This window comes from Vombatus ursinus, unplaced genomic scaffold (genome assembly GCF_900497805.2).
Source record: "Vombatus ursinus unplaced genomic scaffold, bare-nosed wombat genome assembly UNPS02010548.1, whole genome shotgun sequence".
In the NCBI taxonomy this organism is placed as follows: domain Eukaryota; kingdom Metazoa; phylum Chordata; class Mammalia; order Diprotodontia; family Vombatidae; genus Vombatus; species Vombatus ursinus.
Window position 1 is genome coordinate 1,195,782 of NW_020950326.1, and position 21,785 is coordinate 1,217,566.

The 21,785-nt window shown below is 34.9% G+C and overlaps 1 protein-coding gene and 1 pseudogene across 1 annotated transcript in view; both read left to right on the forward strand.

The window, feature by feature from the left end:
* The window catches only part of DPP10 (dipeptidyl peptidase like 10), a 934,204-nt gene that overhangs the window by 208,840 nt on the left and 703,579 nt on the right, over positions 1-21,785 (forward strand). The gene's annotated exons all lie outside the window — the stretch shown is intronic.
* LOC114037767 lies at positions 14,159-14,708 on the forward strand (annotated as a pseudogene).

The window sequence follows — 21,785 nt, forward strand, 5'->3', positions numbered from 1 at the left end:
TAAGGATGTATGAAAAGTGGAGAGAGATGAGACAGAGAGCCCATTTAGGAAACCTGCAATAATCTTGGTTAGCAGCAATGAAGGTCTTAATGAAAGTTCCCATTATTCTCCTGTCTTCTCTCATCTCTGTACCTTTGCTTTACACACACACACACACACACACACACACACACACACACACACAGAGAGACATACATACCTTTATGATGTACCTCTAGCAAAGATTTACTTAAATAGAAACACTTCACAAAAACAGATGTGAATTTATCAATTCTGGGCTCACAAAACAGTCTTTTGAGAACCGTCTAGAGAATGAGTGGACATAAACCAATCCTTTTCTCTAGTCTAAACCACATAAAAGATATAAGACCTGAGTCTGAAGTCAACAATTTGCAGAATAATCTCCCAACCAATTATGATACATTCAACAAACTTCCTATTTGCTAAATGTTCCCTTTTTCTGAACCCAAAAATATTTTATGTTTCTTGAATAATATTAGATACTTGGTAAATTTTGTCAGTCATTGTGTACATTTTTTTCCCATGGGAAATTAGAAGATTCCACTAATTTAATTTAATTTCGTTTTAAATTCTAAAAAATTCTTGATATGCCATGGATTCCTAAAAATTAATTTCTAAATGGCAGAAAACCTATCTAACCAGTCTTAATGTTTTTAAACATATTTTCATTCCTATTCATATAGAGCATGTTACATTCTTCAGAAGTGATAGATATAATTAAAAGTATCACTGACAGTGATTTTTCAGATCTTGGGTTCTTCAGATGATGGAAAAGTACCTAGGAAATAATATTTAGGAAAAGTTGGATAGCTTGTATTGATGCTGGAACTTGTTCAAAGCTCATATTCCCCATAAAAATTAGGAAGCTTAAATGTACTACTTACAAGACTTTATTTCCATTTACTCAAGGGAATTGAGAAACATTGCCCCTCAAAATTAATATATCTTTCTTTACAGTCTACTCCCTGCCTAGTCCAATACCAATTTTTATTCCCAGTGTGAAAATAAGTAGGACAAACTCACCTGAATTATATGAAACAAAGATAGTGATGACTGCAAAGTAAAGTAACCACAAATAGCAGTGTCTCTTCCTCCTGCCTACAATGTACAAAGAAAGAAACACCTAGATATAATGCCAGGCCCAGGCCTCCTACAATGGGCATGAACAAACATTCAAAATATTTTCTAATTACATCTGCTATAAGTGTAATAAACATGCTCCACCAAAATCTCAATCTGTTGAAATGTCTTACAGCCTTCAAGGCCTAACTCAGGTACCATCTCCATCCTGCTATCCATTTTTCCCAAGCAAAAAGTCACCTCTCTGTCTTTGTATTTTAAACAGCTGTTTGGACTTTTCCTCTGTACTTAATATATTCTGCTACTAATTCTATTTATTAATGTGCATGCTTTGCCCTTCAATACCCCTATTCAGTCATATGCATTATGATAGCAAGATTTATATTTTATTGCATTTTTGTATTCATAACACATAATATAGTCAGTACACTGTATAAATCAATGCTTAATATTTGTTTAATTTAGTCGAAGAATATGAAAGCAACATGGAATAGTGGATAGATTCCTGAATTTTGAATCAAGATCTTTGGTCAAATCTTTACATAATCGTCTGTGAGGTCTGCAACTTAGGGCAAGTTTCATTAGATCTCCCTACCTTCAGTTTCCTTATTTGTAAAATAAGGATATGGATTCTATGACAAATAAGGACTATGATCCTATGAATGAATAAACTAGTATAAAAATCTAGCTTATTTGGTATCTTCTTAACTGAAATGCAACAGTTTTGTATGTCCACAATACAATGTTAATTCATGCACATAATGATGTCCCTGAGGTCCAGGAAGATTCTAAAGTTTCTTCTAGACCAACAAAAAAGATCAAATAATGCTCAGGATAATTCAATAATAAATATATTTTCTTATGGTTCAATTCTGTTATTGTATTTATAAAATTATGATACTTTATCTCCTAAATACTTTAAATTATGAATCTCAATCCTTAGTTGTTCTTAGTCTCTGTATTTTTTTTCCAGCCAAAGACAAGGTTTATTAGAACATTGATTGGGAGTGGTCAAGATTTTAGGAATCTGCCATATTGACCAGACTCTTAAGGAATATAAGCATTTGTATCCTTAATGCAAGCAGGCCATATTTTAAGAATCTGAGCACCTTAATGGAGGTCCGATAGAACTAATATACAGAAAGACTGTGGGAGGGATCTAGGAGTGGCCAAGTAGTTTGGGGTGACTGAAGCAGGGATCTAGGAGAAGGGGTATCTTGATGGGAATGACTGAGAGGTGGAGAATGCGGTCTAGATAAGATCAGGGATAGGAAGTAGTGGGGGGACATCAGGAGGTAATAGACAATGAAGGGCTGGCCTAGGTTAAGGGTAACAGAGAATTGTGAGATTGGGTATAGGAGATAATGAAAGGTCAGTTGATTGAATTATAGCCTCAGACAAATGTTAGAGACTTTCTTGATCAAGTAGAATTCAAGGAGAGTTCAAAGTGGGGTTTTCTAGGGCCCTGTAGACAAAGGTACCCAAATTCTTTTTGGGCAAGGACTTGGCTTCTGAAACTGTTTCATGCTGGCAGAACTGTCTCTGCCCCTTGCTGGGTCCTGTTCAAGGGGTCAGACTTCAGGTCCAGGACTGGAGACATTGGACTCAGTAGGAGATTAGTATACAGCCTGAGCAGTCATCTGGAAGTTAATGGCTAGGACCCTGGAGGAGACAAACCTGGCAAGGAGGTTAAGCAAACAAGGACCAAACAGCCACAAAAGGAGTACAGAGAAAAGACAATTTCCCTGGAGGGAATTAAAGATGACTATGGCAAGGTAAAAACATAAAATAAAAAAAAAACATGGATTATTTCATGTCTTTTTATCCACCTGTCCATTGGAGGGGGCCAAACAGTAGCTTGTGGTTCTCCAAGGATTCCCAGGTATATTCCAGAGTCTCTGGGTACAAATTGGGCAAGCCCAACAGACTTATCTAGTCTCTGTATTCTTAATCACATGAGTGATCCTAAAACAATGATGAAAAAAGCAATTTTGAAAAAGTGGTACTTGGTTTCTGAAACTTATTTTAATCTCTATGTAATTGTTAAGAAATTTTACATTTCATAGTATTCTTTTTCTTTTTTTTGCTTTTTAAATTTTATTTATTTGTTTATTTATTTTTTGGTGAGGCAATCAGGGTTAAGTGACTTGCCCAGGATTACACAACTACTAAGTTTCAAGTGTCTGAGACCAGATATGAACTCAAGTCCTCCTGACTCCAAGGTTGCAGCTCAGTCTACTACACCACCTAGCTGCCCCATTTCATAGTATTCTTAATAAGATGAATAGATTGGATTATCTTCCTCTTTACAATTCTGGAAACCTCTCATTTGCTCCCAATTCTGATTATGTTTTGCCTGTATGGCTGTATTTGTCTACCTTTGCCTGACCACCAGTGATTGTGTGGTCTACAGGGGTGCTGGATTGGAGGTGGAGAGTGAGTGTAAGAAAGATCAACTCTCTGCCTGACCTCTTCTTTAGCCGAGTCTATATATTACATTAATTAACACTGCAAATTTATTTTACAATTCTTTTTTTGTTGTTGTTGTTCATTTGTTTCTTCATATCCGTGCAAGTAACTCTTCATATGGACACTTCCACTGATGAATTGAAACTACCAACTAGTCTGCAATTTATAATTTTAGATTTGCCTATGACAAGTGACTTGTCTAAAGTTACATAGCTCATTTGTATCTTAGGTGGCACTTGAACTCAGGTCTTTTTTGATTCCAACATCTATAGCCATATCATTCTGCCTCTCAGAATCCAGCTTATGCGATTTAGTCTCTCTACAAACAACTACTATGCTCTTATTATGTTCCAGACTCTTTGGTAAGAACTGGGAATACAAATGCAAATGTCAGTTCTCGACTTTAAGAAACATAGACTTTAAACCAGAGAAGGCTATTCAAAAGAGATCTAATTTTACAAAATTCAAGGTCTAGAGGTGAAGAATGTTGCAAATACCATTACATATAGTTGCTTTATTGGTAAGTTTTTTGTTTATTTTTTTAATGAAAATTTCAATGGGGAAGAATATGTTGGGAAATTAAAGTAATATAAAAATGTTATCAGTTAATATGTATTTTTCAAATGAAGTAGTAAAAAGACTTTGAGAGTTTCTGATGTCAAGGAGTCAACTCTCAGAGTGACTATAATTTTCTGTTCCCTTAGAAAAGTATCTTATTGAAATTATACATACATACACACACATATGTACATATATACATATGTGTATTTATAAGTTGATTCAGTGTCCCATAATTTTATAAAGCTAGGAATTACTAATTTTTTCAATCTGGGGTCTAATACTTGACTTCAGGGAGTTTCATGCTACTAGGGAGTTAAAATAAATACATAGACAAGTAAAAATTAGACATATCAGAATAAATATATAGTTATTAAAGGCATGAGAATGAACAACTATGTGAATCAGGAAAGACCTCTTGAATGTAGCTCTTTAAGTAAACATTGAAGAGAGCTAGAGAGGCAGGTATGAAGTAGGAGTGCACTGCAGTCATTGGGGAATTTGGGTGAATATAGGGAGTTGAAGGAGAAAACATTTTCTCCTAAGAACAAAAATTAAGAAAGGTTGCTAAGGAGCCAGTATGGTGGAAGAGAGGCAGCAACCCAACAAAAATCTCCCAACTTTCCTCTCCAAGCCACTTTAAAATAATAACTCAAATCAAATTTTGGGATAATTAGAGGCAACACAAGTTTGAGGTGAGACTTTTTCAAGCCTAAGAAAACTTGTGAAGTCAGCAGTAGTCTGTGACACTACAGAGGGTGACATCAAGAGCATGTGGGCCTTGGAAGTAGCTTCAATAGTAACGTACTTGACTGTAAAGAGCTTCTGTGGTGGCAGGGAAAAGCAAGAGCAGATTCAGAAGATAACAATGGGAAGAACAGCTATAAGCAAAGCCTGGAAAAAGTGCTAATTAACTCAAGCCCAACAAGAATACCTGGAACACAAAGAAAACTAGAAGAGTAGTGGAGGGAAAATTGGGAAAACAAATGAGAGTGATGCAAGGAAATTATGAAAAGCATATTAACAACTTGGTAAAAGGGATATAAAATTACTGAAGGAAATAACATCTTAAAAAACTGAATTGGAGCAGAGCCAAGATGGCAAAGAGAAGCCAGGAAGTTGCATGAGCTCTCACCAGTTTCACTCTGAAACAATTTATATCAAGCTTCTACACAGATTCTGAAGTGACAGCACCCACAAAAAGATGGAGTGAAACAATTTTCCAACTTAAGATAATTTAGGATGACTTCAGGAAAGGTCTGTCACACTTGGGTAAAAAGAGAGTATAGCCCAGTGCAGAGAGTGTACAGGCAAGCCACCAGGAAGCTCTTAGTCACAGCACAGATCAGCAACCAAGGCCCCTTGATCCTATCTCAGCAGGCTGGTGGCACAGAAGTCCAGCTATGAGGCCTCTGGTCCCACCACTGAAAGCAATTTGCTAGCCCTAGAACTCCAAGCACAACAGTGGAACTAGGTCAATCCACATTAGCACAATGAGCAAGCCACAAGCACCTGAGGCCCTGGAATGGAAAGCCAGTTAACCAGGCCCCTGGCCCATAGCACAAGAATATTGGAATAGTGTCCCCTGTGCCCCAGGAACAAAGCTAAAAACAAAACAAAACAAAACAAAACCTTGACCATATAAAGCTGCTATGGCAACAGGGAAGATACAAACACAAACTCAGAAGAGGACAGCAATGTCAAAATGTCTACATATGAAGCCTCAAAGGGGAATATGAATTTGTCTCAAGTACAAAAAGTTCTCTTGGAAGAGCTAAAAAAATTAAAAATCAATTGAGAGGTAGAAGAAAAATTGGGAAGAGAAATGAGAATTTACAGGAGAATTATGAAAAAAAAAGCCGAAACCTTGGAAAAGGAAGCACAACAATCAACTGAAGAAAACAACTCCTTAAATAATAGAATTGGTCAATTTGGAAAAAAAATCCACTAAAGAAAACAACTCCTTTAAAAGTAGAGTTAATCAAATGGAAAAGGAGGTACAAAATTAATTGAAGAAAATAATGTGTTAAAAAATGGAATTGGGCAAGTGGAAGGCTAATGACTCTATAAGACATCAAGAATCAGTCAAACAAAATCAAAAGAATGAAAAAATAAAGGAAAATGTAAAATACCTCATTGGAAAAACAACTGACCTGGAATATAGATCCAAGAGAAAAATTTGAGAATCATTGGTCTACCTAAAAGCCATGATCAAAAAAAAAAAAAAAAAGAGCCTGGACATCATATTTCAAGAAATTATGAAGGCTGCTCAGATTCTTATAATCTAGCCAATAGCTCACTAATGTTCAGACTTCTTAAGAGTGTCTGCCCAATATGGCAGATGCTCTAATAAACCTTGTCTTTGGCTGAAAAAGAAAAAGAAATTATGAAGGAAAATTGCCCTGCTATTGTAGAACCAGAGGATAAAATACTCATTGGATGAATTCACCAACCATCTCCTAAAAGAGATCCCAAAATGAAAACTCAGTAATAGTGTAGCCAAATTCCAGAATTATCAGGTGAAAGAGAAAATATTGCAAGCAACTAGAAAGGAACAATTCAATTATCAAGGAGCCACAGTCAGGATTACACAGGATGTGGCAGCTTCTACATTAAATGATCAGAGGGCTTGGAATATGATATTCCAGAAGGCAAAGAACCTTGGATTACAAACAAGAATCAACTACCCAGCAACATTTAGCATAATCTTTCAAGGGAAAAGATGGACATTCAATGAAATAGGGTACTTTGAAACATTTCTGATGAAAATACCAGAACTGAACAGAAAATTCAATGTTCAAATGTAAGACTCAAGAGAAGCATAAAAATGTAAACAGTAAAGAAAAACAACAACAGCAATGACATGTTATTCAATAAGGTTAACCTGTTTACATCTCTACATGGGAAGATGATACTTGTAACTCTTGAGAACTATATCATCATTAAGGCAGAAGGAGTATAAATAAAGGGAGAGTGTAAAAGTTGACTTTGATGCGATGGTATAAAAAAATTTAAGGGGTGAAAAAATGAATAGGGAGAAGAGGAAAAGGGAGGTATAATAGGGTAAAGTACATCACATGAAAAAGTGTTAAAGACTTATTCCAGTAGTGGGAAAGAAGGTCGGGGTGAGCATTGCTTGAACTTTCCTCTCATCAGATTTGACTCAAAGAGGGAATAACATATGCAATCAATTGTGTGTATAGAAATTTATTTTACCCTTTAGGGAAGTAGGAAGGGAAAGAAAGGCATAGGAAAAAAGGAGGGGGTGCTCATAGAAAGGAGGGCAGATTGATGGAGGTGGTGATCAGATGAAAAACACTGGTGAGGAGGGACAGGGTTAAAGGAGGGAGAAAGGTATAAACAGGCAGAAAACAGGATGGAGGGAAATACACAGTTAGTAATCATAACTGTGAACTCTCCCATAAAATGAAAACAGATGAAAGAGTGGATTAAAAATCAGAATACAACAATGTTGTTCACAAGTAACACATTTGAAGCAGAGAGATACATAAAGAGTAAAAGTGAAAGGCTGGAGTGGAATATATTATGTTTCAGCTGAAGTTAAAAAAAAAGAGGGGGATGTCACAATTCTGATTTCAGATAAAGCAAAAGCAAAAATGCATCTAATTAAAGAAGTTAAGGAAGGAAACTATATCCTGCTAAAAGGTACCATAGACAACGAAGTAATATAAATACAAACATATATGCACCAAGTGATATAGCATTCAAATTCTTAAAGGGAAAGTTAAGTGAGTTACAACAAGAAATAGACAACAGAACTCTATGGGTGGGGGACCTCAACTTTCCCCTCTAAGAACTAGATAAATCTAACCACAAAATAAACAAGAAAGAAGTTTAAGGAAGTGAATAGAATTTTAGAAATGTTTGATATGATAGACCTCTGGAGAAAATTGAATGGGGATAGAAAAAAATATAATCTTTTCTCAGTGGTACATGATACCTACACAAAATTTGACTTTGTATTGGGACATAAAAACCTCCCAATCCAATGCACAAAGGCAGAAATATTAAATGCATCATTTTCAGATCATGATGAAATAAAAATTATGTATAATAAAGGTCTATGGAAAGACAGGCTAAAAACTCATTGGAAACTAAATAACCTAATCCTAAAGAATGAGTGGGTCAAAGAACAAATCATAGAAACAATCAATAATTTCATCAAAGAGAATGGCAATAATGAGACAACATACCAAAACTTATGGAGTGCAGCTAAAGCAGTTCTTAGGGAAATTTTATATCTCTAAATGCTTGCATGAGCAAAGTAAAGAAAGTAGAGATCAATGAATTAGATATGCAACTAAAAAAGCTAGAAAAAGAACAAATTAAAAATCCCCAAATAAATATCAAATTAGTAATTCTGAAAATCAAGTGAGAGATTAATAATAAAACTATAGAACTAATAAATAAAACTAAGAACTGGTTTTATGGGAAAAATAATAAAATAGCTAAACCTTGATTAATTTGATTTAAAAAAAAAGAAAGAAGAAAACTAAATTACCATTATTAAAAATGGAAAGGGTGAATTCACCACCAATGAAGAGGAAATTAAAGCAGTAATTATGAGCTATTTTTCCCAACTGTATGCCAATAAATCTGACAATCCAAGTGAAGTGGATGAATACTTGTAAAAATATAAATTGTCCAGGTTAACAGAAAAGGAAATAAAATACTTAACCCCATTTTAGAAAAAGAAATTGAATAAGCCATTAATGAACTCACTAAGAAATAATCTCCAGGAGCAGATGGATTTACAAGTGAATTCTACCAAATATTTAAAAAAAACACAATTATTTCTAATACTATTAAAAGTATTTGGAAAAATAGGCAAAGGAGTCCTACCAAATTTCTTTTATGATGCAAATATGGTAATGATACCTAAATCAAGAAGAACCAAAATAGAGAAAGGAATTTATAGACCAATTTATCTAATGAGTATTAATGCAAAAATTTTAAATAAAGTGTTAGCAAAGATATTAGAACAATATATCATGAGGATAACACATTATGAGTAGGTAGGATTTATACCAGAATCAGGGCTGGCTCAATATTTGGAAAATTATGAACATGATTGACCATATCAATAATAAAACTAACAGAAATCATATAATTATCTCAAAAGATTCAGAAAAAGCTTTTGATAAAATACAACACCCATTCCTTATAAAAACACTAGAGAACATAGTAATAAATGAAGTTTTCTTTAAAAAATGATAAAAAAACTATCTTTCTAAAACCATCAGTAAGCTTTATATGTAATGGGGATAAGCTAGAAGCATTCCCAATAAGATCAGGGGTGAAACAAAGATGTCCATTATCACCACTGTTATTCAATATTGTACTAGAAATGCTAGCTTTAGCAAACAGAGAAGAAAAAAAATTGAAGAAATTAGGCTAGGCCACAAGGAAACAAAACTATCACTCTTTGCAGACGGTATCATGGTATACTTAGAGAATCCTAGGGAATAAACTAAAAAAAAAAACAACTCCTTGAAATAATTAACAATTTTAGCAAAGTTGCAGAATATAAAATAAACCCATATAAATTATCAGCATTTCTATATATTACCAACAAAGGCCAGTTGCAGGAGATAGAAAAATAAATTCCATTTAAAATGATATTGACAATTTAAAATATTTGAGAGTGTACCTGCCCAAGATAGCAACTATATGAACATAATTACAAAACACCTTTTCACACAAATAAAGTCAGATCTAAACAATTGGGAAAATATCAATTGTTCAAGGGTAGGCCGAACTAATACAATAAAATTGTATTGTATGATTGTACATATATAAACTAAAAGAAACAATTAGACAAGTCTACCTTTTTTTTTAATTTAATGCCATACCAAACTACTAAAAATTAATCAATAAAGTTAGACAAAATAATAACAGAATTCATCTGGATGAACAAAAGGTCAAGCATACCAACAGAGTTAATGGAAAAAAAAATTTCAAAGAAAGTGGCCTAGCCATATCAGGTCTAAAACTATACTATAAATTGGTAATTGGAAAACTGGTACTAGCTAAAATTAGAGTGATACATCAGTGGAATAGGTTAGGTACACAAAACACAGTACTAAATGACTATAGTAATTTAATGTTTGATAAACCCAAAGGCTCCAACTTCTGGAATAAGAACTCAGTTTTTGATAAAAACTGCTGGGAAAATTGGAAAATAGTATATCAGAAATCAGGCATAGAACAGCATCTCACAGCCCATATCAAGATAACATTGAAATGGATACATTATTTAGACTTAGAGGGTGATAGTATAAGCAAATTTGGAGAGCAAGGTATAGTTTAACTGTCAGGTCTATATATAAGGGAAGTTCTTATGACCAAACAAGAGACAGAGAAAATCATGAAATGTAAAATGGATAATTTTGATTTCATTAAATTAAAATGTTTTTGCACAAGCAAAACCAATACAACCAAGATTAGAAGGAAAACAGAAAGCTGGGAAACAGCTTTTTTTTTTTTCAGCTAGGGTTTCTGATAAAGGCATCAGTTTTCAAATATATAGAGAACTAAGTCAAATTTATAAGAATTCAAGTTATTCCCCAATTGATAAATGGTCAAAGGCTATGATGTTTTCAAGCAAAGAAATTAAAGGTATCTGTAGTCATATGAAAAATGCTCTAAATCACTATTGATTAGAGAAATGGAAATTAAATCAACTCTGAGGTACCACCTTATACCTATAAGATTGGCTAATAGGACAGAAAATGAAAATGATAAATGTAAGAGTATATGTGAGAAAATTGGAAAAGTGATACAGTGTTTGTGAAGTTGTCTACTGCTCCAACCATTCTGTAGAGTAATTTGGAACTATGTGCAAAGAGCAACCAAACTGTGCATACCCTTTGATACAGCAATACTACTACAAGGTCTGTATCCGAAAGAGATCATAAAAAAGGACAAAAAGGATCCATATGTTTGAAAATATTTATAGCAGCTCTTTTTGTGGTGGCAAATAATTGGAAATTGAAGGGATACCCATCAATTGGGAAGTGGTTGAATGTGTTGTGGTATGTGAATGTAATGTGATTCTATTATAAGAAATGATGATCAGGCAGACTTCAGAAAAAACCTGGAAAGACTTGAATGAACTGATGCTGAGTGAAGTGAGCAGAACCAGGAGAACATTGTACACAGAAACAGCAGCACTGTGTGATGATCAATTATGTTAGACTTACCTCTTCTCAGCGATACCAATGATCCAAGACATTTGCAAAAGACTCTTGATGGAAAATGCTATCCACATCCAGAGAAAGATCTATGGAGTCTGAATACAGATAGAAGCACACTATTTTCACTTCCTTTGTTGCTGTTGTTTTTCTTTTTTGTGGTTTTTACCTTTTGTTCTGATTCTTCTTTCACAACATGACTAATGTGGAAATATGTTAAACATGATTGTACATATATAAACTAAAACAAACAAAAAAAAACTGAATTGGCCTAATGGCAAAAGAGGAACAAAAATTCACTTAAGAAAAGAACTTTTTAAAAAGCAAATTGGGAGGGAAACCTTGGTGGTACAGTTGGATAGAGCACTTGCCCTGGGGTCAGGAGGACCTGAGTTCAAATCTGAATGCAGATACTTGACACTTACTAACTGTGTGACCCTGGATAAGTCCCTTCAACTCAATTTTCTTTCAAAAAATTGGCAGATTGGATCAAATGGGACAAAATTTATACCAAATCTTCCTCAGTCTACATTCATTGAGCTACTTCTTGATGACCTGTAGTAATGGAGTATTTATTCCTGAAACAATGCATTCTTTTTTTCAGAGAGCTGTATTTCTTAAGCTTTTCCTCATATTGAGTCAAAATCTCCATCCATGATAGTTCTTCTTACTGATTTTTATTTTTCTCCACAATTATGTAGAACAGTTCTGAACCCCCTACATGAAAATCTTTCAAATATTTGAAGACAGTACTAATATCCTCTATAAATCTTTTCTTATCTAAACTAAACATCTCCACATCATTTATTTCTTATAGAGATGGTTTTCAGTTCTTATTTCTATATCTTGGTCACCCTCCTCTAATTACAATCCTATATGTCAGTATTCAAAAGGTGATGAGAAGAACTATTTCCAGAGCTCTGTACTTTGTCCTGTTCTTAATACATCTGCAGTACTATGTCTGATATTGGGCCTCAGTTTATATAAAAGACACTGATAAACTGCTTATGCTTATAATTTGGCATGGAATAATGTGGGAGAAAGTAGGTTTTTGGAATAATCTGAATAGCCTGGATTTTAATTTTACTTTGGCTTCCAGAATAAAGATGATAGTAGTTGATGATGGGTTGATTCCTTGAATTAATAGCTTATTACATTAATAATTAGAGGTGAAGTAGAATATATATTTTCTACTACTATTTATTGAATATTCATTGTGTTCCTAACAGTATAGTAGGCTCTAGATCAAGCTCTAAAAGAAGTAAAAGAGAAGATTCTTCCTTATTGCAGCTTGCAGACTATGGATACAGGTTTGTAAGGAGTTTCATGCAGGAGGCAGCAACAAAAAATACGTTCCAAAGAAAAAGAACAAGAAAGCAAAATGGCTGTCTGACAAGGCTTTACAAATAGCTGAAGAAGGAAAGGAAGCAAAAAGTAAAGGAGAAAGGGGAAGATATTCCAGAGAATAACAAGGAGAGACATGAGTTTTCTTAAATGAAGAAACAGAAGAAAAATAATAGAAGAAATAGAAGAAAAATAGAATGTGAAAGATAAGAGATCTCTTCAAGAAAATTAGAGATATCAAGGGAATATTTCATGCATTGATGGGCATGATGAAAGACAAAAATAGTAGAGACTTAATGGAAATGGAAAAGAATAAGAAGAGATGCAAGAGTACACAAAGGACTATATAAGAAGTATCTTAACATCACTGATAACCAGGATGGTGTATTTACTGAGCTAGACCCAGATATCTTGGAGAATGAAGTCAAGTGGGTCTGAGGAAGCATTGCTAACAATAAGGCAGGTGGAGATGATGGAATTCCAGCTGAGCTATTTACAATACTAAAAGATAATGCTGTTAAAGTGCTGCACTCAATATGCCAGCAAATTTGGAAAATTCAACAGTGGTCAGTGGATTGGAAATGGTCAGTTTATATCCCAATCCTAAAGAAGGGCAAAGGCAAGGAATGTTCACATTACCAAACAATTGTGCTCATTTCATGCACCAGCATGGTTATGCATATTATCCTCCACTCTAGGATTCAGCAATATGTGAATAGAGAATTACCAGAAAAACAGGTTGGTTTTCAAAGAGGGAGATGAAGTAGAGATCAAGTTGCCAACATTCACTGGATTATGGAGAAAGCAATAGAGTTCCAGAAAAAACAAACAAACAAACAAACAAACAAAAATCTACTTCTGCTTCACTGACAACATTGTGTGGATCATAACAAAATGTGGCAAGTCTTCAAAGAGATGGAAGGATTAGATCATCTTACTTCTCTCCTGAGGTACCTATATGCAGGCCAAGAAGCAACAGTTAGAACTCAACATAGAATAACTGATTGGTTTAAGATTGGAAAAGGAGTACAACAAAGCAACATATTGCCATATTATATATTTAACTTATATGCAAAGTACCTCTCAGAAAATGCCAGACTAGATGAATCAAAAGCTGGAATCAAAGTTTCCAGGTGAAATATCAATAACTTCAGATATGCAGACAATACCAACCTGATGTCAGAAAATAAAGAAGAATTAAGAAGCCTCTTAATGAAGGTGAAAGAAGGCCAGAAGTGCAGGGAAGGGGAGTCACTGTGGTTTCCTGATTCAACAGTGCTTCAACTGAACCTCCTGCTTGATTCCCAGACAGAGCTACCCTTAGCCACCTCTCTACCTTCACTTTCACTAATCAACACTTCTTTTTTTATCCTCCCATTAGAGCAGAAGCTTCCTGCCTCAGCCACAGCTACTGCACGGCTACCTTCTCCCTCTTCCTCCTCCTCTTCACTGCCTCCACCATCTCCACCACCATGATAACCTGATCCCCATCTCAGATGTGACAGAACTACCACTAGGACTCATAGACTGCCATCAACCCACAAATCAACCTGGAGCTCTATGCCTCCTATGTCTACCTGTCCATATCTTACTACTAACACTGAGATGATGTGGCATTGAAGAACTTTGCCAAGTATTTCCTATACCAATCCCATGAAGAGAGGGAGCATGCTGAGAAGCTGATGAAACTTCAAAACCAGCAAGGCTGCTGGGTCTTTCTGCAAGACATTAGCAAACCAGACTGAGATGAGTGGAAGAGTGGGCTGAATGCAATGGACTGTGCTCTGTACTTGGAAAAAAGTGTCGATCAGTCATTACTGGAATTGCATAAGCTCGCAACTGACAGGAATGACTCCTATTTATGTGATTTCATTGAAACCCACCACCTGGATGAACAGGTAAAGTCCATCAAACAACTGGGTGATCATTTAATCAACCGGTGCAAAATGGACACTTGATTCTGGCATGGAAGAATATCTTTTTGACAAGCACTCCCTTGGAGACAGTGACAACAAGAGCTAAACCACACCTGGCTTCCCCCATGCTTGGGAACTGTGGGAGTGACTACTACTGTCTTTCAGTGCATGCATATTTTGGTTATCTGACCTTTTCATAATTTGTACCAAAAAACTACCACCATTTACATCCCAATAAAGTCACTTGGTCCTGATTTTTAAAAAAATGAAGGTGAAAGAAGAGACTGTAAAAGCTGACTTGAAGCTTAACATAAAAAAAGGAAAAAGCAAACAAACCAAAAAAAAAAAAACCTAGATCCTTGGCAACTGGTCCCATCAATTCCTGGTAAATAGAGGGAGAAGAAATGGAAGTAGTGTCAGATTTTATATTCTTAGCCTCAAACATCACTGCAGGCATTGAATGTATCTGAAATTAAAAGACACTTGGCCCTTGGAAGAAGAGCCATGACAAATCTGGACAGTATAGAAAAAGCAGAGATATCACCTTGCTGACAAAGTCCATATCTGGTCTTTCTAGTCACAACGTATGATTTGGAGAGTTTGACTATAAGGAAAGCTGAGCAGTGCAGAATCAACACTTTGAAATTGTTGTTAGAGAAGACTTTTGAGATTCCTTTGGACAGCAAGGAGATTGTATCAGTCTATACTTAAATTAATTCAGGTTATTCACTAGAAGGTCTAATTCTGAAGCTGTAGCTTAAATACTTCGGCCATATAACAAGAAGATGAGACTCATTGGTAAAGACCCTGTTTTTAGAAAAAGTTGAAGGCAAAAGGAAAAGGGAATAGAAGAAGATGAGATAGATAGCTAGTGCTATCAAAATAGTGAACTTGAACTTGATGACAGAAGAGTCTGGCATGCCATGCTCTAGGTGATTACTAAGAGTCAGACATTCCTGAATGACTGAGCAATAGCAACAAGACTAGTTGTAGTAAAGAAAAAAAGATCAGTGGAAAAAAAACATTAAAAGCAGACACAGGAAAGATATATATGAAGTTCAGGCCAAGTTTACATAAAATGTTTCCAAAATATTCTTTTTTATTTAACATGACATATTTTCTTTATTTTTTGTCCTTTTGCAGTTAATGAAGCTAATAAGGATGTCAAACATTAAGCAGGAGGTAGAAAATTAATTTTTAAAAGCTAGTTAGAAAACTGTAGACTTTGACCTTATAGAATACTGCCACAGTTGCTATCCATGGATAATGAAGTATTTAAACACCAACAGTAGAAGTAGATTCTAAACTGAGATGACTTTACCCCTGGACTATATTAGCTGATTGATAGCTTTTCTATTGGTGTTTGCTTTGGTATAATGGAAAGAATGCAAGTTTTGGAATAAGAAGGCAGATAGGTTTCAAGTCTCCCCTCTGCCAGAAAACAATTTGATTTGTCACTTACTCTTCCCATCCTCAGTTTCCTCATCTCTCAAGCAAATGAATTGAACTAGATGACCTCTAAGGACCTCTAAGGACCTTCAAATCTATTGTCTTGAGCTAACTATCCAACTCTTGCAGAGGCTGTCTCCTTCTGCAGATTAGCTTCCTGGCAGGATGCTATGATGAAAAAGAAAAGAAAAAAAACTCTTTAGACAGATGATGAGACTATCTCAAGGAATCAGTGAAGAAAGTAAGATGAGTAATACTTTTGATAAAGTAGTAGGATACAAAATATCTACAAAAATTGTGATGATTACACATAATACTGACAAAACCAGGAAGAAATATCAAAAATTCAATTCAAAATTAGTATAAATTTGATAAGCTATCTGGATGAATGAATGAAACATTTATTAATCACTAACTATATGCAAAGTACTGGGAATACAAATAGAAAAGTATGTTGGTAAACTACTCTCAAAGAGTGTACATTCTAATGTGAATTAGAATTCACCCTTATTAGAAGGTTTCTGCCCCAAATCAAATGGAAGTGTCTCTTGGTTTTCAGGGCAAAACCAAAAGTAATGACACTTTTTCAATGGCATTTTCACTGATAAAAATATCAGGGTCTGATGTTGAACCATGTGGCACTGGGCTGGGTGCTCAGAAAACCCAAATAAGAGAGATGAGTGAAAAGTTGGTGATGGTGCTTTTACCTAACATGCTGCCTCCTTGTTCTCCTTCAGAATTCCTTATTGCTTCAGGAAGGTTGATAAGCCTGCAATATAAATACAGTTTGTAGGAAGATGGCAGGAATTTCTTGTCCCTTCTCCTCAGGGGCCACCTAAATATCTGAAGACTATCAGGGCTGAATTGGAGATAGTACTGGTAATCTGGGGAGAGATGGATGCTGCCATTCCCAAGGATATTGTACCTGTCATTTATTAGTTTTTGGTGGTCAGAATTGTTCTTGGTGATGATAAGGAAGGTGGGTCCTTTCTCTGCAATGGTATCTTGCCTTAATGATGACTTTGGATATAGGTCTGTAAGTAAGTGTGGTGATTTGAGGAATATAGATGTTCTCACACCTCTTGGGTTCATAAGCTTATGCAGTCTCCATCATGATCTGAGTTGAAATAATATTCAAGGTACTGGTTCAACTTGCCTGTCACATGCTGCCTCCTTTCTCCCCCTCAGAGAATCCTGATACTTTAATTTGGTTGCCTTGACCTGATTTAATTCCTCATCTGGGAGATAACCTACAAATAAAAGATTTATATAAATGTAGGCAATAATAATTGGATTGATATTCAGTGCTCATGTTTTGGCTATGCAAATATAATTAAAACAATCATATTACTTGCAGGCTAGAGGGTTCTAAACTTGTATATTTTTTATGAATCCCTTTAGTACTTCTGTGATGCCTTTGGAGTCTGTCCTAAGAATAATGTTTTTAAGTATAAAAAAAATAGAATGCATAGGATTGCAAAAAAAAACCAATTATATTGAAAAAGAGCTATCAATTTATTTAAAAACAAACCAAGTCATAGATTCCAGGTTAAGAACCATTGCTATAGGATCTATGTTTTGGTTGGTACAGTGCTGGAACAAAGGTGATAAAGATGTATTCGAATTCCAGCCTTGACATTTACTATATGTGTCACTTAATATATCTGAATCTTAGCTTCCTTATATTTTTGTTTTTTGTTTTTGTTTTATAAAAAGGAAATAACACACCTCCCAAAATTGGCATGTGTACCAAATATAAAACTTTGCAAACTTTAGAAAATATTATAGAGGGATCATTATCAATAAATTATAACTTGGCTTTAGATGTCACTTTTCCATTGATACTGCTCTCTCTAAAGTTACCAATGATCTCTTAGTTGCCAAATCAAATGGCATTTTCTCTATCTCTATTTTCTTTAAATGCTCCTTAGCTTTTGATAGTGTTGATGATCCTCTTTTGCTTGATATTTGGTACTCTCTAAGTTGTTGAGATATTGCTCTCTCCTGGATATCCTCCGACTTATCTAAGCACTCCTTCTCAGTCTCCTTTGCTGGATCTTCATCTAGATCACAACCTCTAACTGTTTTCTATAGCCTTCTATTCTGGCTTCTCTTCTCTTTTCCCTTATACTAACTCACTTAGTGATCTTATCAGCTCCCATTGATTTAATTACCATCTCTCTGCTGGCTATTTTCACATCTAACTATGCTAACCTAACTTCACTACTACTCTCAGTTTCAGTTCTCCAACTACCTTTCAGCATGTCAAAAACTGAATTCATATTCTTTCCCCTAAAAATTCTCCCACTCCTAAGGTCAAGACCATCCTCCCAGTTCCTCAGGCTTGTAACCTAGATGTAACCTAGATTCTTCAGTATTTCTTACCCTCTAAATCCAATTGTGGCCAAAGTCTATTGTTTTCACCTTTGCAGTATTTCTTCTATATGCTCTCTTCTCTTCTCTGACACTGCCAACATTCTGGTGCAGGCCCTCATCACCTCACTCTTGGAATACTGCAGTAGTCTTTGAGTAGATCTGACTTCCTCAAATCTTTCTTCTCTCCAATCCATCTTGCATTCAGCCACCAAAGTGGCTTTTCAAAAACATTGATCTGACCATGTCACCCCACTATTCAATAAACTACAATTGGTTCCCTATTGCCTACAGAATCAAATACAATAACCCTCTTTTTGGTGCTCAAAGGTCTTTATCACTTAGCTCCTTCCTATCTTTCACATCTTATAATCAATTGCCAAATGTATTCTTTGATCCATTGACAATGAATGGTCTCCTTGCTATTTTTTTTGAACAAGATACTCAGTTTCTTGGCTCTCAGGAAATATTGACATTAAAATCATTAATAAAATCTTGTCAACAAAATTATAAAGAGAAATGATACAAATACATCACTCTGAGACAAATTCCTAATTATATAAGTGGTCAAAAGAAGAGATCAGTTTAAAAAAATTAAAGCAATAAAAGTAAATTCAAAATATGTTCCAAATTACTAAGAGAAAAGCAAAGTAGAACAATTTTGGGACTTTTTCTCATACCCTACAAATTGGAAATGAAAACAAAAATGAAAATATCCATTTCTAAAAGTGTTCTAGAAGGACAAATATACTGATATATTGTTGGTGGTTGTCTATTTGTAATTTTTCTAGAAGATATAAAACTATATTAATATCTTTTGACCCCTCAATCATACTATTAGGCACATGACTCAACCTTGCAGGTAAAAAGGTAAAGGGCTTCTCTATTGATAATATTTTTAACATTGCAGATATTAAAGTATTTGGTACTTATATTTATTCATTTTTCACTGTTACATAGATGTAAGATTCAATCTAGAGGACAGAAGTATTTTTATTTCCACAGAAATTAATGCAATTTAAAGACAAAAGGTGACAAGAAATGTATTAAAGAAAAAAATGAAGAGAAAATGATGGAAGATAAAGAATAGCAACAAGGATCTAGAGTTGTTAATGTAAAGTAATGAGGTAGGGGCAGCTAGGTGGCACAGTGCATAGAGCATTGGCTCTGGAGTCAGGAGGACCTGAGTTCAAATCTGGCCTTGGACACATAACAAACACTCACTAGCTGTGTGACTCTGGGCAAGTCACTTAACCCCAATTGCCTCACCAAAAAAAAAATAAATAAAGTAATGAAATACATTTAAAGAATCATGATTGATGAGTGATAACTGCAGAGGAAGAGTCTGGAAGTAGAAGTGAGGAATAATGAATATGCTTAAGTTCCCTCCAAGTCCAGTCAGTTGAAGGACAAGGTAAAAGATGTATCCTGAATCGGAAGAGTGAGCATCCAGTGCTTGAAAGTGGTTTGGAATACTTAAAAGATTAAATGATTTATTTGCCTAGAATCATAATATCAGTATATCTCAGAGGCAGGATTTGAACCTAAGTCTTCCTGACTCTAAGGCTGATCCTCTACAAACCATGATGCCTTGGAAGTTCATTAGTGAGGAAAATATAACCACAGCCATATAAGCTCCTTACCTTCCAAACCTGCCTCTGGGGCAATGCTGTTCAGTTATCTTGGGGCCTCTGCCACTCCTCTCAAGTGAACTTTGGGTGGGCCTAGGTCTTCTTGTCAAATGAAAATTGTGTGCTGATTGTCCTGGGTAAAAAAATTGCTAGTTAACATTCTGATGTATGATTATGACAAAGGAGATGTGGTTGGTGGCTGGGAAAGGAATTTTTCACCTCTTCAGCTTGGGATTGTGAGGGGGAGGAGGACAATTGATGGCCACACTTTCCCCAGTAAGAAACATTAGATTCCCCGAGTCCTAGTGAAGCTCCTAGTAGCTAGTGGGAGGGAAAAGCCTGTCTGGTCCTTCCATGTTTATGGAAGGCTGAGTCATAATTGGTTTTATAAGACATTTTCAAAATGGTGCAACTTTTTTTTGTTTCTTCCTAAAATAAAGAGTGGGTCAACACTGTTCAAGATTTAGGTAAAGGTTATAGTGAGAAAGTTTCTTTTGTTATTACTGCAGCATTAGTGACAAAGGCTATCTAAGAATACATAACATGAATCAAACTAGACTCTCAAGCTTGGGAATAAATAGCTTTGACCCTTTGGAACAGGAGTTATTAACCTGGAGTATATAACATTTTAAAAATAATAATGTGTAACAATGTAATTGATTTTCTTTTTAGTCTTAGGCATTTTATTTTGTGTCTTTAAAACATTATTCTGAGAAAGGATCAATAAGCTTCGCTGTACTGCAAAAATTGCCCATGACATACAAAAAGGTTAAGAACCCCTGCCTTAGAAAATATTCTCAATATTGGGATTCATCTGTTCATAATAAAGAAGATTATTTTTTAAAATGCATTTGATAAACATTAAGGACATCATTACACTAGTGACATTTGCTTTGTTGTTATTATAAGACAGTTCAAAATGAATTTCTTTTAGTCTCTATACTATCCCGCAGAAATGATAGCTCCTGCTTACAGTTAGTTAATATGTCATGTTGCATTATCTTGCAGGTAATCTTATGCCAACTGAGAATTTAAAAGGTGTCATCTCAGCTTAAGGCCTGAGTTCTGAAATATCAAAGCAAAAAGGAAACCTTTCTATTTTGCTTTTAAGAGAGAAAATTATATTTCACAAAACTGGAAATTTACATTAGTTGAATAAAGGAATCAAGATTAACCAAGACATAAATGGTCTATTACTTTTGTGAAATTAAAACAGTAAGTGTGTTAGAATAATATAAAGAATAAAATATGACTCCCTTTGTTGTTTTCATTTTTTCCTAAGCCTATAACAAATGAACACATTCAAATGTGGCCAGTGCCCAGGTATAATTAGGCTGACAGGCAATTAAATAGTTTAACACTTCATAATGAATTGAAATATGGGAGTATTCACATCTAGAATATTTTGGTCAGTTCTGGGTGTCACATTCTAATATTTGACACTGATAATTTGGAGAGTGTCAAGGAGAAGGAAAACACATGGTACAGGTCCTTGAGTCCATTAAAGATAAGGATTATATGAAGTAAATGTTGCCTGTTTATAATGAAGACATTTAGAGGATAACTGATATGAGTCTTTAAGACTACGAAGGACTGTCATGTGGAGATGGGATTGCATTTATTTTGTTTGATTAGGAGCAAGGGGTAGAAGTGGAAAGGGGGCCAATTTAGGCTTATCTTAAAAAAAAGAATGTTTAGTTCCCAATAGGAGTTCCCTACCACTGATGAAA